This window comes from Ruditapes philippinarum, unplaced genomic scaffold (assembly GCF_026571515.1).
Source record: "Ruditapes philippinarum isolate M1 unplaced genomic scaffold, ASM2657151v2 ctg4625_1_1_1_1, whole genome shotgun sequence".
Lineage (NCBI taxonomy): Eukaryota > Metazoa > Mollusca > Bivalvia > Venerida > Veneridae > Ruditapes > Ruditapes philippinarum.
Window position 1 is genome coordinate 15864 of NW_026854903.1, and position 14245 is coordinate 30108.

The window sequence follows — 14245 nt, forward strand, 5'->3', positions numbered from 1 at the left end:
TTTTTCTTTTAACCATGTCATCGGGGATGATCCCAGATATGGTATTTAAAAAAAAACATATGAAGAAACATGGCAATGCTTCATCATGAACCAGGTTTGCAAAAAAAAACTTGATAGAAAAATGCATTCAGATTCATCAGATTTTCAAAATTTAAAACCTGATAAACAAATGGTTTGTATAATATAAGATTATTAATAGGTTTTAATAAATTGCTAAAAATGCCTTTGTAGCATGTGCATAAAGAACTGTTCTAGATAAGTAAGACGATTTTTGTGTCGCCTTGAAAAGGTGACATATAGGGGTTACTTTTGTCGGCGGTGTCGGCGGCGTCTGTGTCAGCGTCTGTGTCGTTGTCGGCGTCGGCGTCCCCTAAAGCTTGTCCGGAGCATAACTTAGTCACTATAAGTCTGATTGACTTCAAACTTGGTATGCATGCTTCTTTCAATAACGCGAAGTGCAGTGCACAAGGACCGGTACCCTGCAGTTCTTATTTTTTGAGTTATTGCCCTTTGTTAATTTTCATACTTTAATTTTGTCCGGGCCATTTCTCTTCAACTAAAAAAGCTATGGACTTGAAACTTCATGGGATGATAGATCTCATTATTAAGAAGTGCAGTGCACAAGAATCGGTACTCTGCACTTCCTAATTTTTGAGTTATTGCCCTTTGTTAATTTTCATACTTTATTTTTGTCCGGGCCATTTCTCCTAATGTATAAAAGCCATGGACTTGAAACTTCATAGGATGATAGGTCTCATTAAGAAGAAGTGCAGTGCACAAGAACTGGTACTCTGCATTTCTTATTTTTTGAGTTATTGCCCTTTGTTTATTTACATACTTTAATTTTGTCCGGGCCATTTCTACTTAAGTATAAAAGCTATGGACTTGAAACTTCATAGGATGATAGATCTCATTATTAAGAAGTGCAGTGCACAAGAATCGGTACTCTGCATTTCTTAATTTTTGAGTTATGGCCCTTTGTTAATTTTCATACTTAATTTTTGTCCAGGCCATTTCTCCGAAAGTATAAAAGTTATGGACTTGAAACTTGATAGGATGATAGATCTCATTAAAAAGAAGTGCAGTGCATAAGAAACTGATACTCTGCATTTCTTATTTTTGAGTTATTGCCCTTTGTTGATTTTCTTACTTTATTTTTGTCCTGGTCATTTCTCCTCAAGTATGAAAGCTATGGACTTGAAACATCATAGAATGATAGATCTTATTGATAAGAAGTGCAGTGTACAGAAACTGCTGCTCTGCACTTATTATTTTTTTAGTTATTGCCCTTTGTTAATTTTCATATTTCATTTTTGTCCTGGCCATTTCCCCTAAACTACATTGTTCACAAGGCGACACATCCGACTCGCGGAGTTCTAGTATTCATTTTTAGTTCAGTTTTGCATGTAATGTTTCTAAATCTGCTTTTTACCGAACAACATGATTGCAAATGTTGAAGTCTTCAGTCAGCGCTATCATACCTGTTGCAAAAAATTTGTACAGATTGCCCGAAAAGCAAAAGTTCATAAAATGAAATCTATTTTGATTTAAAGATATACTATGCTCTACCTTGAATAACATATCTTAATCAGAAAAATGTCTAATAATGAAATTATTAATAATTAATGTTTGAGTAAAATAATAAATAAACTATGTATGGGAAGCTGCATACTCTATTGTAGGTCAAGTAAAAATATATTTTCTTTACAAAACTGCCAGTTTTTAAATGATACTTTATATTCATTATCAAAATGTGACCACCTATAGTGTGTAGAAGTTTTATATTAACACATTTTTTGCTGCAATTATCAATATTTTCTGATATCAAATTTGAGCATAATGCATCTTTAAAATTGTTTTAATAATTAAATTATCATAATGTGACCACCTATAGTGTGTAGAACTTTTATATATATGTACTTACTTTGTAGCAATAATCAATATTTTCTGATATCAAATTTGAGCATAATGTACCTTTAAAATTGTTTTAATAATTAAATTATCATAATGTGACCACCTATAGTGTGTAGAAGTTTTATATATATGTACTTACTTTGTGTCAAGTCAAGACTGTATTTTATATTAACAAAGAGTTTTGTAGCAATTATCAATATTTTCTGATATCAAATTTGAGCATAATGTATCTTTAAAATTGTTTTAATAATTAAATTATCATAATGTGACCACCTATAGTGTGTAGAATTTTTATATATATGTACTTACTTTGTGTCAAGTCAAGACTGTCTTTAAAATGTGTATTTTATATTAACAAAGAGTTTTTGTAGCAATTATCAATATTTTCTGATATCAAATTTGAGCATAATGTATCTTTAAAATTGTTTTAATAATTAAAATATTCACTAGCATTTATTTCACTATCATAACATATCTCAAACTGTTGGAAAATCAAGCTTTACTTTTATTATTCGAATGATACTTTAAATATAAAATATAACTTTTATTAACTTGTATTATTTAAAATGAAAGATTACATCTTACCTTAAAGATCTTTAGCCTATAAATTATGTCATACTGAGTTGAGAATTTATACAAATAAATACCGGTACTAGTAACAAAGTTTTATAAATGTTATACAGAACAGTTTTAAAGATTGTTTTCAGTAATCTGAAATTAGGTGAAGAGTTTGAGAAAACAGCAACCATTCCATTGGGTGGGACCAGCTGACACGTGTGACATTTGACTCAGCACGATATCTTAGGGCTGGCACTCACACTTGAACAGAGCGTCTGGAACATTTCACTCCAGTCATAGAAGAATTGTTTCATGTTCAACAGGATTTACTTGAGGTAATTATTCATCTTCACTTTTCCTTAGCACAAATGCAGCAACAATCTTCAATATTTTCACTCTTTTGGACTGCAAATGTTTTCAGCATAACTTCTCTTAAACACTTTGAGTCATTTTTACAGTACTCTATGATATTTTGTTGAATTCCTGGTCTATTTTTCCGAATGTCTGTATTGTTATAGTACAGAACGGCTTTACTAGAGAGGCCATCTCTAGTATTCTCTACCAGCCCTTCCAGTTTCTTGGAAGTATTTTTCTATTGATGTTGGAGGCTTGTAGTGGATAACAACCCTTATGTGTGGTGCATTAAGTTCCATGCCTAATGCCACAGTAGTGAAAACAACTCTCATCTTTGGGTTTTCTTTTCCTAATTCTTGAACAATGATTTTTTTCTTCATCTTTTCAGTGTAGTTTGTATGGTATTTTGCAAAAAGTCTATTTTCTGGGATGTTTTTTCTGCCAAGTACATGTACTGGAATTTTCCCATTTTTTTTCTCAAAATATGCATATGCATAACTGATGACATTGGTGTCAGTGTAAAATATAATTAGTGGATAATTATCTTTTTCTTCTAACAGCTGGTTTACCATAGGTTCAAGGATCTCATCTAAATGATCTTGAGTGTTTGAGGATGGAGGTCTTTCTATCTTTGTGTATTTTATGTTTGTTCTGTCAGGGTTCATAGACACTATTTTGGGATTCTTTAGTTGAAGACTCTTGCAGATTTTTGTCTAGGCATCAGGGGAAGCTGTAGCTGTGAAAACCATAACAGGCATGTCTGTAAACCTTGCCAGGATATCTGAACCAATCTTGCTAAAATCTTTATGAAAATCATTCCCCCTGAAATAAACATTGTTATTGTAATTAATATATTATTATATGTATATATACATACAAAATGTATTTAATATTTGCAGAAAATCATTAACACATATTATAAGACTGACACTGCCAGAGAAGCTGGTTCCCTAGCCAACTACCGGGCAGTTCTCCACAGAACTAATGTAAATGGCCAGGTGAAAGCTAATGGTTATGAGGCACACAAGGACTTACTTTTAACTGTAACAAGGTAATTTCCCTTTCTAAATGCTATGTAATATCAAATGTTGACATTAACTTACTTTACTTTAAAACTTATGTATAGACATTCTGATAGCCACCAAATAGGTCTTCATTACTTTAATTTTATAATATACTTTTTGTATAAATTCATTGCATTAGGGCAGTACAGGAAGTAACCCAATTTGTACAGAACCTAAGATAAGATTGCACATTAATAGGTATACAACTGTTTCAGAGCATTGATAGTGGAGATGACTTGTGAAATACTTCAGCTACAACAACCAGATGACATAAGTGTTATGCTGCCAGCTGACCTTTAAGACATGACATCTGCTAGCAAAAAAAGTTGGTTTGAAAAGAAAGTCAGTCCTATCATTGATAAAATCATGTGTACATTATCCGCTCCACATGACAGACAATTCCTCATTAGGCACAAGTGCTCATCGTACCATGGTACCATTCCTGTGGAATATGCAGGAAAAACCATCCAGCTCCAGCTGAATGGTAATTTATCATCATAAAACATAAAATACTTAAAAAGTTATATGAAGCATAGGGAGGCAATAGATAATCTTAAAATCACATTATTATTCAGTAGTAGCATTATCCTAAAAAGTCAAAACAATATCTTAAAAATACTTATTAAGATATTACAATTGTAGTATGTCTTGTTTACCTCATAGAAAGATTTTACCTTAATTAAGCTTTAGAATTAATATAAACAAAAAAGAACTTTGGTCCTTTTAGTTTATAATGTACATGACTGTACTTTTTCAAAATAATTTCAGGTGATAACATTCAGATCAAAGTCCCTACACAAGTAGAAAATGTTGAAGAATTGAAGATGATGGTTCAGAAATATAGCATTAGCTTATGTCGGGGTTGCTGTAGACTTCATTTTATTCTGTGAAGTTATCAAGGCTGGTGACATAGACATGATAAGTGTGCTAATGAAAAGATTTATTCCACTTTTCATTGGTTTGTCATCATATAAATCAAAGTATGCCATTGAATGTGTTGATTTTCTGACTAAAACAGAAAAATGTTATTCTGTCTGAATATGATAGTGTTGATGGTAAAACTAGATTACGTGTGAATCGTAAAATAACACTGCAGATATGCAACAAGAAAACAACATCAAACTGGTTGAGCATGTGATAAGGGGTCTGGGTGCTGAAAAAACAGATAAAGCGATGATGCGAGTGTCGAAGGCTGCACCTGTTGTTAGTGAGCTAGTTAGTGGACTTCAAAACAGAGGGCTATGTTTTTTAAGTGTGGCCTTAAATACTATTTTGTTCCTGTAATACTAACATGGATCTACATAATCATCACTGTAACTATTTACAATTATAGAATATACAACAATGTTGTGTAAGCAATTGCCATGAAGTTAGCAGACCTAATATGTCATTTAATACATGTGCAAATTTGCTTTAAAATATAGTTGGATAAAAGGGTCAAAACTTGGGAATTTAAGCTGTAATTTCTTACAAGTTTTCTAGATTGATAATAACATAAAACTTTGGTGCAATTTTATGTTTTGGTGACAGTTCATTTTTAGATATACAAGATACAAGAAACTTTATTTTAAGTCGGTTTACATATTACAAGAAACATTAGCTAATAAGCTATTTACCGACAATAACAAAAGCATAAAACATATTTACTAACATTATAACAGTTCTGAAAATAAAAACATATAAAACTATTAGCAGCTTGAGCATGAAATAAGAGTATCAAGGTTAAGAAGAACTTTACAATAAGATGGTAAATTAAGGCATAGCTTGATGACATGCACAGTACATATTGTATTAAAGGTAATAACAGTTTCTAAAAGTAATAAATGACTGTAGTCTAGAAATTTAAGTATGATACATATAGCAATGTAAAATAAATAAAAAATAATAAAAAATAAAAATTAATAAAATAGTAATAGTTATAAGTTAACATCTACAATTTATAAATACGTGATTGAAGGTTTCCTAAAAAATATATATAAATAAATAAATAGATAAAATTAAACTTACTTATAAAAGTGCATAAAAATTTATGATAGAACTTATACAGCATAAAAAGAAACAAGATAAAGCACATACAGTGTAACAAACAAAAGTTAACTAAAATTAAGTTGCATGCACAGCCTAATGAATGGGGAATAAGGAGTTTTAATATGAACAAAGCATACAAACACAACAAAGATTCAACTAGCATAAAATACAAGGGTTAAGAAAAATTAAACACACAACATATAATCAAAGCATCATAGCAAACTAAAAGGGATGCACAAAAGCAAGGCAAACAAACAAAACATGTAGTCTAAGCATTTACATAAATTAAAACTAAGCAGAAATAACAAACACATAGCAAATTTACAAAGCACATAGCACATTTACAGCTTGGGCCACTCCAGACCTGGATCAGTCTCCCAAACTCTTTGTAATTTTCAACCTTGCGGATGTCATTAGGGAGACTGTTCCATATCTGGGCACCTTCAAACTTAAAAGAATTCTTACCGTATGTTACTGTTTTGACCCTTGGGACATTTACACTTTTTTTGATACCTAAAAGAATAATTGGAATTTTTAAATTGAATTAAATCATTTTATATATGGTGGTGATTTTCCGTACAGGCATTTAAACACTTCTTTGGCTATTATTTTTAATTCTTGACAAATGTAAAGTAGGCATATTAACTTTTTTTTTAATTAATGTGTCATATTGAAGAATTAAAATCATTGGAAAATACTATTTTTAGAGCTCTATGCTTGGAGTTTTTTCAAGTTTTTTCTGTGTTTGTTTTGGAGCAAAAATGCCAGACAAGGGGGCAGTAGTTAAATTAGATCTGATAAAAGAAATTTGTAAATAAAGAAGACATTCTGAATTTTAAAAAATTTCCTAATTCTTAGAGCACATTTAATTTGATTGGCAGCTTTTTTACACATTCTGGTGACCTGTATATCAAAGTTAAGTAAAAAATCTATGTCTACCCCTAGCAGTTTAACACAATCTTCACATTTTATTGTAACATTATCAATTTGAAATTCTTTTAAGTGTTCATTTGTTATTTTCCCAACAGCTATGGCTTGAAACTTGTCAGGGTTAGCTTGCATTTTATTAATGTTAAACCAGTTAATAAGTATTTTTACTTTCATTTTCTAATGTGTTTTTCAATATGTCTTATTTTAGAGTTGGAGAAGGCTAGAGTATTGTCATCTGCATAATTGTAGAGGATGGATTTATCTATAAAATTAAAATAATATCATTCATGAAGATGTTGAAGATTAAAGGTCCGAGAATAGAGCCTTGTGGCACCCCCTTAATTGTTTTCAAGCCAAGTGCTATGATACTCTCCTATTTTAACTGTTTGTTTCCTGTTTGAAAGAATAGTTTGAGACTAGAGAACATGCATTTTCAGACAACCCCATATGCCTCTAGCTTTTGGACTGTAAGATCATGCCGGTTAGACAGTCAAAAGCCTTGGACAGGTCCATTAGGATTTGCTGCCACATGCTCATTTTCTGTCTAACGCCATCTTCCAGTCCTCAACTAGACGCAAAAGAGTTGTCTGACATCCGTAGCCTGGTCTGAAAGCGGCTAAATAATTATGAAATATATTTCAAAATGGTTGCTTAATTGTTCATTTATAATTTTCTCAAATATTTTTGACATTGATTGGTATATACTAACTGGCCTATAATTTTTTTCATAATAAAAGGATCTATCTTTCTTAAAAAACTGAGTTTGACTTGAGCCATTTTTTAAACTGTTTTGGAAATAAATTTGTGTTGATCATATTATTGACTATCTTGGATATAAGTTTACAAATTATATTTGCTGAGCATTTCAGTATTTTGGTGTACATTGTCATATCCTGTTGCTTTCTTTGGGTTTACTGATTTTAGATGTTTTTCAATTGACTCTGATGTTACAGTAGAAAATTGAACTTTTGTACATTGTTATTGTTTTGTTTAATTAATTTAATACTTAGGATGTTCATTTTGAGTAATAGTCTGATTATTTATCCAATATTTTTTGGCTATATTTACATAAAAGTCATTTAACATATCACACACTTTTAGTTTGATCGGCAATCAGCGACTCATTTTCCTTAAGAATTAATGTTACTTGAACTTTTCAAAATGGATTTTTGACTTAAAAAAAGGTTTGATTGTTGGCCAGAAATCTTTAGACTTTGGCCCCCGCTACATCTTTCCATGAAATAGGTGGTAATAGATTCACGTTTTATTTTTGTTTTGAAGTTCCTGAGTTTTCTATACTTTTCCCAATTATTTTTTGTTTTATATTTCAGATATGTGTTATGTGCCTGTCTTGTTTGGTAGATTATACACAAATTACCATTTCTGGGAGAGTGTAAATGTGCATTTGTGAAACAGTCAAAACTTGTTCCCCTGTGTCAATAAAATCTTGAGCTATTTTAATCAATTTAACAATGCAGTACATTATAATACTAAATTGTGACTGATATTTACAAAAAAAACTTTAAATGCAACTTGTTTTATGTTATTTATAACTGCAAAAAGCAAACTTGTGTCACGTTACCATCGTTTCAAGTATACAGCTGTTACTATAGTTATCACCATGATCACCGGATACATTTAAAGAAATTACCATTCAAGTATCATGTGTGCTTCATCAATAGCTATGCATGAAATTATGCCCTTTCGTTCCATTGCACTTAATAAGTACGTCCCTTTACCGGTGCTGAGAAGTGCCTCTGGGTGAGCGTATAGTCTATATAGCAAAGTGAATTTCCCTGTAATGATCGATGTCTTCTAAAGGCACATTAATAACAACACCTTTGACAATCAAAATCTAACCAGCATGCATCTATTTGAGACCGGTGCGTATTTTAACATTCGGAACTGCCTCGGCTATTATCTATAATCCCTTATCCGAAGACTGGCGGAAAGGGCCGAGTAGTTGCGATTGTAAAACTACGCATTATAAAATTTCTACTACTAGTCATGTGTACACGTCACTGGCTATTTAGCCTAAAAACTAAAAGAATTCACTGTATTACAAGCTGTACGGCGAAACCTCCAAGATGGCGTACTGTCAAAGTAGTAAAGGTAGAATCTATATGTCTCACTTTTTCATTTGTAACATTTTACTTGAAAATGTTTGGTTTTAATTCATATAAAAAACGTGTATGAAGAACGTGTTGAGCCTCGGTACCCTATAAAATAATCCCCTAAATTCAATTGTCATTATGATTTGAGATACCTGCACTGGTGAAAATGAAAATTCTAAGACTCACGTGATTTTGTCACTATAGACAAAGAAGAACAAGAACTGATGTTAAACTGCCAATAAACACCGGTTAGGGACTACTTGAATATGCACTGTTATGTTTTCACCCTCGATTGTATAGTTTACAAAGCATTTTAAAGCAACAATAAAAAGCATTTTTATTTATATTTTCACTTCGTAAAATGTTTTCTTTTCATACAATACCGGAATAATATCTCACATACACTAACGCCACCTATTAGATCCATATCAGTTAATAAATATTTTGACAAAACGGCGCCAACCGTAAGCAGCGTAATGACGCCACAGTAAACAACTCATTCATAAACAAGCTGACGTTATTTCATACATACAAGAATGATAAATGGGGCACTGATGTAAACACAATACGACGTAAGATTATATTGTTGAAAACTTGATAAATTACGTTTTTTCTTATTATTTCTTTTGTTTAATAATTTCTATAACTTCGCAACAGTAGGGTGCGAAAATCGAACAGCGTTATACGAAAATCGGCACCGGAAGTTATTTCCGCTTAAAAAATAACATTATTTCATCGTGTTAGAATCGAAATAACATCGGCCTGAGAGGTGTATATCGGCTATTTAACACCGGTTTTGTCGTTTTGATGCGACAAAATTAACCACTCCGGCCTACGGCCTTCGTGGTCAATTCCTACGCATCAAAACTCCAAACCGGTGTTAAATAGCCGATATACACCTCCCAGGCCGATGTTATTTCTTAATTGAATCGAGGTGTAGTTATAATTTGTTAAATAGGTTTATGTTTTCGGTTCAATTTGTTGTTGCTAGACAATTTCAAATCTTTTTAACGCTGGTTGAAGTTTTTTGTAAGATATCAAATATCTACCGTAGTAAATTAAAATGTTGATATATTGATTACAAAATATGTATTACAGAAATACAGCTTTAGATAGTCAAGAAATAGATTAATTAGTCCAAAATCATCTTTTCTTGCATCAATACGTTTTATATTTTGGATTCAATGTTCATCAATTGATAAAATATTATTGTGTGGCGTTTAAAATAACTGGCACTATATAACAATTAAAAGATTTTAGACCAGTTTTCCCCTTTTCTCAGTTATTCCCCTCCGATGAACTTTTTCAACGTGAAGTGAAGAACAACTTTTTCAAAATCTTCTTCCAAAGAACAGATATATCAGGCGACGGGTATTTATCTGAAGTAGACAGGAAATTTTGTAATACTGCACGTTTATAACGTCGCTTTTGATTGGATAATCGTGACGTTTCTTGCATATCAGACAGGATTATCTACCGTTTTCACCGGTGCTAGAAAACTCTGTCTTACACCCCCCATGTAAGACAAGTCGCTGTGCTTTAAATGACGTCATTGACGCGCGCCTTTTTTTGAATGAATCGTGTTCTTAGATGAACGTCATTTTTCCTTATGAATGAAAGTTGTATTTCCTACGCTTACTATAAAAAAAAAGTGCTCGTAATGAGAATATCCAGTTTTCATAATTTCTGTTCCCCGAAAAAATAATTGACATACAATATGCAAGAAAAAAGAATCAAACACTGGCTGTCGGTACAGACGGGAATATCTAGCTCTCGGGTAACTGTTTAGCGGAAAAAACTCGGCAGAGCCTCGTTACCGCTGTAAACAGTTACCCTCGAGCTAGATATTCCGGTCTGTACCGGCAGCCAAACCGGGTGTAAAATTATTATAATTATATTATTAGTTATAAAGATTCTTGACAGGTTTCTATGGCCCCCTATATAAACGGTTGTTTGTAAAAATATAAACGCGGCATGTTTCTATGTATATTATACACATATTTAAAAAAAAACTTCAACAAACGTAAAGAATGAGTTAAAATATGTCTAAATAACAACAAATTGCATCGGAAAGCTGTATATGATACAAGCTATAACTAAAAAACAATGCAAGATCCTCGATTCAATTTTCAATTTTTCCCATTTGGGTTGGCAATGTTTAGAGCAAAATAGCTCAAAACATAATTAAGATCTATAATTTGGAATAATTTCTAATGGTACCGAGGACCAACATGTTCTTCGTGCACCATTTTGCAATAGGTTATTGCAGACAGAGCCATTTTACTACGTTACAGCGTTCAACACCATCAGTGTTAAAAAAAAGTGTTTGTGGGAAACTACAATATAATACTTTCAGAAAAGTACACCAGATTATATAAAACCCAATATTTAGCTCCATGATAGAAACATACGATAATATAATTAAAATTTATGATAGTTCTGGCTGGCCTAATTTAATCTTTTTTAATGGACAGGTATGTTATTTTATTGATAATTTTCCTTTAATAGATGTCTTTTTTCTTCTTTTAAACTCAACATCACTAATTCCGTGTCATCACTTAGTTCACGGTAATGGCAAAAATTCCATGTGACCGGTTGTAAAATTTGTCAGAAGTGATATGATTTATTCATACACCTAAACAACAAAGTTTTTGTGCAAAATATTTAAATCTTTAGATTTTAACCGAGTTTAAAACAGGGAACAACCATTTTACAAATTTTCTGCAAAAAACTACAATAATCATATTTTTTTTGTGTATGTTGGGGAAACCAATCATCATTTTTTTAAATGTTCTTGTTTGCCTTGAAAAAATAAAATTTTGAGTCCCCACAAAGTAAAATAGTTTTGGATATTTAAAATTGAGCAGTATACCCTGTAGAAATTTTAACAGAAAACATGAAAAAACTATAGAGGCGTAAACACCAAAATTTACCGCGATTTTAAATGATGAAATACTGTTTTCCAAAATGGCTGAATACATGGTTACATCTGACCCATTAAAACCCTTAATTTGGATTGAATATATTGGTTGGGTTTCCTTGTGTCAGTTATAGCTTATAACAATACCTAAAATGTTACAGCATATTGATAGTTTTTGCTACCCAAAGGGGCTCATTTTTTGTTTTCTTTCTGTTTTAAATTTGAAAAGGGCCGTGAACTAAGAGGAAAATTTTTCCCATGAGCTTTTAAGTATTTTTGCAAATTTTTGGGCAAAGAAATTCTCCCCTTTCCCCGTACAAAGGGGGGGGGTTTGGTAGTTTTCACTTAATTCTAATTTTTTTGGGCTTATTTTAGATATTTTACCCAATTTATTGACATCAACAAAATTTTACCAAAAACCCAATTCCCGGTTTAGAAAGCCACGGGCAAAAGTTTTAGCCGGCAGGTTTAAAAAGCAATTTCCCCAGTTTTAAATTTGGGCCTCCATTTTTGGGGCAAAAAATGAAATTTCCGGGTACATGCCAGACCAAAAGATCAGTGCGAATGAACGTAAAAAAAATGTTTTGATAAATTCACAAGAAATTTGACCTTTTGCGCCGTCTGGGAATCGAACCCAGGTCGCCCGAATTCATAGCCCAAAACGCTCTATACGAATGACAGTAGCCTATACTTTTGTTTTACTTGTACAGCGGCGTTGGGAATAGAGATAAAGTTGTGGAAATTTTGTGTAATATCTCCCCTCTAAACTTCTTAACAAAACAAAATATCTCACAAACTAGCTTCATCCGTGTATATCCAGTCCCATGTACACCGGATATTGTAAAAAATAACGCACGATTCGTGCAAAAAAGTAACGCAGAATTTTGTGCAATAAATGGGGGGATACCTGACAGGATTTCCAACGCGGTAAAGTGAACTGGCCAAAATATTTTTATCTAACCGAACTGAAAAAATATCCGAAGCTGCAATACGGCTGCAAAAACATTAATCTTTATCCCTCATCAAGATTATTTCCACAAAATTGTTTACTTTTCAAATCATTCCTTTAAAATTTTGGAGGGACTTGGCTATCGTTTTGAGTGAGTTTTTTGGCCCTATTTGTCGACTCTTTTTTAAGGACAAAAATGCATATTTTTTACGGTTTTAATTTTTGGGTTTTAAGGGGAGGAAAATTTAACTTTTATAAATTTTCTGTGATAAAAAACAAAAAAAAAAGCTGATGAATGGGATTTAAGTCGTTTGATATGAGGTAACGCCAAAAAATGTTTTTTAAAAAAGGGGTGTTTTCGGGTAACGCCGGAAAAGGGTGTTTTTAAATATTTTGGGTTTACTGAACTGTTTAATCCCCTTTTAAATTCGCCCCAAATATCAGAATTTTTTCCAAATAAAATTTTTTGGGGGGAAATTTTAATTCTTTTTAATACGGAAATTAAATTTACATTTGTAGGTTTTATTGCGTAGAAAAAAACACAGTCTTCGGCGATCCGTCCCTGAAACCACAGCAGCTATAAGCTTCCTAATGTAAGTCTTTTGTTGAAGTGAGTACGAAATTTTAAAAATGCGTGAAAAAATTTCTTAACTCAAGGAAACAACGGGCAAGGGGTAAGCAATTAACTTTCCCAATACCTATTGAGATAGGTAGTTATGAAAAAAGGGGCTTTCGCTTAACACACATAGAATTTTTTCATTGTATTTTCACTCTTTAATTAAAATTATTAGAACATGAAGAAGTCCACTTTTAGAGCCCCTTCATGGCATTGGGATGGATGAAATCTTCCAACAAACAAAATCTCTATTAGCTCTCCATAACATGTACATTTGAGTAAGTAACCAAAATTTATTCAAACTTATACTTTAGTCTATGTCACCTTTTACCTGGAATAATTTATAAAAATGGTTTTTTTCTCAGCTGTGAATTTGGAAAATTTCATTCAAAGTCTGAGAAAAATTGCAAATTTAATATATTAAATTTTAAATTGGTAAAATGAGGCTACTTGATTTGAGAAAAATTGTCATCTTAGGGATATAAACCTTTGTCTGTACTTGTGGCCCCCTTTTTTATTTTTTTTTTAAACGCCCCTTAAAAAAAAACCTTATAATGAAAAAAAACCCCCTTTTACGGTAACCCCGTTTCAATGCCAAAAAAACAAAACCCCAAAAATAAGAAACCAAAAAAATTTAAAACCCAATTTAAAAATTTAAAAATTTAAAAGGGGAAAAAAGGAAAGCCCAAGTTTTGGGCAAAGCCCAAGGGAAAATTAACCGTTTCCCGTTAACCCTTTATATTAGAGAATTAAAATTTAAATTTAAAAAAATAATTCATTTTTTACAGAAGTTCACCA

General features: G+C 31.9%; 1 pseudogene; it reads left to right on the top strand.

Moving 5' to 3' along the window:
* Nucleotides 1-69: 69 nt before the first annotated feature.
* Nucleotides 70-5781, top strand: LOC132741482 (uncharacterized; annotated as a pseudogene).
* The last annotated feature ends 8464 nt before the right edge of the window (nucleotides 5782-14245 follow it).